The sequence below is a fragment of the Choloepus didactylus genome, chromosome 7 (assembly GCF_015220235.1).
Source record: "Choloepus didactylus isolate mChoDid1 chromosome 7, mChoDid1.pri, whole genome shotgun sequence".
In the NCBI taxonomy this organism is placed as follows: Eukaryota; Metazoa; Chordata; class Mammalia; order Pilosa; family Megalonychidae; genus Choloepus; species Choloepus didactylus.
This window is the reverse complement of record NC_051313.1, coordinates 65,709,311-65,714,111: the sequence shown is the minus strand read 5'-3', so window position 1 is coordinate 65,714,111 and position 4,801 is coordinate 65,709,311.

The following is a 4,801-nucleotide window of genomic DNA, read 5'->3' as shown; positions in this document are numbered from 1 at the left end:
TGCAGGAGAAAATATAAGGTGGCAACTTTAAATGGCAGTAGGCGTAACAACGCCATACTAATAGAGGCTATTGGTCCTTCCTGTTAAGGGAGACAAGCTAGCAAAGTAATACACCCTACGACGCACAAATATGCTATAGCAAGCAGGAATCTTTCTAACGGATTCCAATCTTTTGGGGCAAGGGTTGCTAATCAGGCTGCAAACAGCAAAGCCAGAAAACCAATTAATAAAAGCCAATAGTAATTCAAGTGGTAATTCATGTGATTAGTGATGGAATAAACCTGTAAGCAGGGCTTCTTTCCACTTCCGGTTGTGTGCGGGCTGGTCGTCTCCGGATGGGTTATAGCAGGAGTTATTGATGCGCTGGAAGAGAGAAGAAAGATATTTTTCTCCGAGAGAGGCTTCTACCCTGGAAAGGTTATCATTAAGAGGAGGGGAGGGAAGTGTCTCAGGGGTTCGTTTCGGCAATGAGGAATTAATATGTTTTATCAGCCGTTCTGGAAGCCAACGAGGGCCTTCCCTTTTTTGATCGTATATGCAAGCAGAGCCTCGTCCCCAAATAATCACAGGGTCAGGCCCATTCCATTCTGACGTTAAGGGGTCACGCCACGTAACAGTGGCTTGTTGCGTTTGTGTTCTGGGATGCCAATGTCTGTCAGCTGCAGATTGTCCTTCATCATCCAGAGTTAGGAAGTTAAGAACAAAAAGAGCATGATGTAAAAGGTCTCGAGGTCGTTGTTTTGTGAGATTGAGAGTACTTTCGGCTAGGCGGCACAGGGCATTTTTTAAGGTGCGATGTGCTCGTTCTACTATTCCTTGCCCCTGGGGGTTATATGGTATTCCCATAGTATGCTTAATTTGTAATTGTTGACAGAAGGTTTGAAAATTTTTTCCAGTATATCCAGGCCCATTGTCTGTTTTAATGATTTTAGGTTGGCCTAAAGTAGCGAAGCAGTGTAGTAAATGAGAAATAACATGCTTCGAAGCTTCTCCTGTTTGCAAACTAGCTTGAATAAATCCACTATATGTGTCAATACAAACATGGATATATTTAAGTTGCCCAAAACCAGCAAAATGGGTGGCGTCCATTTGCCAGATTTCATTTGGAATGAGTCCTTTTGGATTGACTCCCAAATGAGGGACTGGCAGTTGGGTTACACAGTTTTTGCAGGCTTTAACAACTTCCCTTGCTTGTTCCCTTGTAATATTGAATTTTAAGTGAAGGGTATTTGCATTTAGGTGGTGTTGAGCATGGGCTTGAGAAGCTAAGGTTAGAGAGTTAGAAAAATTAGGACATATTAATTGGGTGGCAGCATCTGCCATTGCGTTGCCTTCCGTTAGAGGGCCTGGCAGGTGCTGGTGGGCACGGAGATGTCCTATAAAAAAGGGACGCTGTCGTTTAACAATTAGTTTTTGTAACTTTGAGAATAAGGGAACTGCATTGGTGGATGGTTTGATAAATGGAGTTGTTTCTAATAGCGGCACAGACTGAGCTATATACGCGCTATCAGTATACAAATTAAAAGGTCGGTCTTGGAGATGGGAAAAGACCTGCAGGACTGCATAGAGCTCAATGAGTTGAGCGGAGGTATAGGGAGAGTGCAGGGAAAATGCCTGGCCTTGGATGACATATGCTGCGGTCCCATTTGCTGAACCGTCAGTAAAGACCAAAACAGCAGGGTTTATTGGTTTTGTTTTGGTGACCTTTGGGAAGGTGAACTGATGGATTTTAGCGAATTGGATTAACGGATCACTGGGGTAATGGTTATTAATATCACCCAGAAACGAAGAGCATGCGATAGCCCATTCGTCGTTGGTTTGGAAAAGCCAATGGATTTGATCTTGGGTGTACGGGACGATAAGGGAATCAGGGTCTTTTCCAAACAACTGGCGACTAGTTTGTCGGCCTTTAGTTATGAGGGCAGCTATAAGAGAAATATACGGTGAGAGCACCTTTGTTGGAGTAGCAGGGAGGTGAACCCAAAGCAATGGGTGACCTCGCCCATTTGGTGATTTTAAATTGGATTGCCAGAATACACCTGTAGGTGTGTGGGTTGTGGCAAGAACTATAAAGACTAAAGGGTGGTGGTAGCTTATGTGATAGCAAATTTGATTTTGGATAGCCTGATTGATGATGGTGAGTGCCTGCCTTGCTTCTGGAGTTAGGTTTCTGGGAGAGGAGGGGTTTGCATCTCCCTTTAAGATATTATTGAGCGGCAGGAGAGTTTCAGTGGGCAGTTTTAGGTAGGGGCGAAGCCATTGAATGTCCCCTAAAAGTTTTTGGAAGCCATTTAGCGTTAAGAGATGGGAGGTTCGCAATTGAATGCGAGGTGTTAAAACTTGCTGGTGCCAAAGTTCGAGTCCTAGATAGGAAAAGGGATCTGAAGTTTGTATCTTATTAGGGGCTATTTGAAGACCTTTTGCTGTTAGATGTTTAAGAAGATTCTGAAAGCAAGAATGCAGTTTAGATATGTCCTGGCCTGCTAATAGAATATCATCCATATAATGGAGAATGTAAATTTGTGGCCATAGTTGTCTGACAGGGTTAACGGCGTCAGCAACAAATCTTTGGCATAAAGTTGGACTGTTGGCCATGCCTTGCGGTAAAGCCTTCCATTGAAATCGAGGCATAGGGCCTTGAAAATTAATTTGAGGGACACTAAAGGCAAAATATTGTCTATCTTCCGGGTGAAGGGGTATGGAGAAAAAACAATCTTTTAAATGTATAACTATTTTGTAAAAATTAACAGGGATAGCAACTGGCGAAGGGAGGCCAGGCTGCAGTGCTCCCATAGGTACCATAGCTTTGTTTATGGCTCGCAAATCTTGCAGCAATCTCCATTTACCTGATTTCTTTTTTAAGACAAAAATAGGAGTGTTCCAAGGGGACTGAGTAGGTTCAATATGTCCGGCATTAAGCTGTTCCTGTACTAACTTTATAGCTGCTAGGGTCTTTTCCTGAGTCAGAGGCCATTGATCAACCCACACTGGTTCCGTAAATTTCCAGGAAATTTTTTCAGCATGGGGTACAGGGATGTCAATGGCCGTTAGGATAAATTTTGGGAGAACCCAAGTCCTGTTCTAGCTATATTAGGTGTTACAGAGATGGGCAGTTTCATCCCTTGATTAGTTTTGCCCAGGCCTTTGCCAGGGAGAAAGTTCATTTTAAAGCATTTGAGCAGTGACTGTATCACTAGGGCTGCACATAAAAACCTTCATTTGATTTAATATATCTCTGCCCCATAGATTGACGGGGAGATGGGGGATAACATATGGTATAACTGTACCAGTGTTTCCTTCCTCATCCTCCCATTTTAGGGTTTGTGAACTCTGTAAAGGATTTGTGGTTTCGCCTATTCCTTGTAAGTGGGTGGCAGCGGCCGTGAGAGGCCAGGATTTAGGCCAGTGATTTGAAGATATAATTGTGGCGTCAGCCCCTGTGTCTAAGATACCTTCAAAAGATTTACCATTTAATTTCAATCGTAAGATGGGCCGATTATGGAATATTGGCTGTGCCCAAAAAATATTGGAGGATCCAGGGGCCTCTGTAGGGCGCTGGAGTTTTTTGAAGTTCGAGTTGACATGCTGAATGGGGAGTATTATAAGTTGCGCTATTCGAGTGCCAGAAGGAATAGAGATAATATTGTTTGAGGTGGCTGCGATTATTTGTATTTCACCTCTAAAATCATTATTTAGCACACCTGGGATGATTTGTACTCCGTGCAGGGTGACACTAGCTCTTCCTAGAATGAGACCAAAAGTATTAGGGGGTAAAGGTCCATAGACTCCTGTTGGTATGAGGAGAGGACTGTTTTCTGGGGTTAATATTGATTCGGAGGCGGTACAGAAGTCCATTCCTGCGCTCCCTGCTGTTGCTCTCCATAAGTCTGAGATATAGCAGCGTGGTTTATGATTGGGAGCGCGGGTACTGCGACTGGGGATGGCTGAACAAACCGTACTGCCCCTGGGTTCGTTCTGGTTGGGGCCTGGGGCCGGCCCCATTGGAAGTTTCCCTGAGGCTTAGGCTTAAGGGGTTGGCCGTTTATGCCTGTCTGAGAATGGCATTCAGACGCCCAGTGAAACCCTCTTTTACAGCGGGGACAAATAGAGGGCGGCAATAGGGGTTTGTTGATAGTGGGTAAGGGGGAATTAATCCGTGGCACAGGGCAATTTTTTGAGAAATGGCCAGGTTGCTTACAGTTATAGCATGTTGGAGGCCTTGCTTGTGCCACAAAATTTTTGTGCTGCACTGCAAAATTTTGAAAAGCGGCACCAATAGCTATTCCAAGGGTTTGAGTGGGCCCGATGCCAGAACAGAGCTTTATGTAATTATTAAGATTGGTATTATGAAAGGGGCGGATTGCTGCTTAGCAGGCAGCGTTAGCATTCTCATAGGCCAGGTGCTTGATAAAATCACTTTCGTTTTCGCTAGCCCCAAATAAACGCTCAGCCATGTTTTGCAAACGGCTAAGGAAATCGGTATATGGCTCATCAGGCCCCTGTCTTAATTTAGCGAGAGAGGCAGTGGCGGCGCCCTTTTGCAGAAGTTTTTTCCATGCTCTAAGCGCAGCTGTTTGTATTTGCGCTAAGAGACCTGGGGGGAATTGAGCCTGCTTATCACTTTGATGGCAGGGACTTTGACCTAAAAATTTATTTAAGGTCCAAGTTTTAGAAGTGGTCTTACGGGCATTACGGGCGGCATATTTTTTACAATGCTCCTCATAATCGGATTTCCATAACAGGAAATCACCGCCAGACAAGGCAGCTCTGGCTAGCTGGAACCAATCGTTAGGAATAAGTT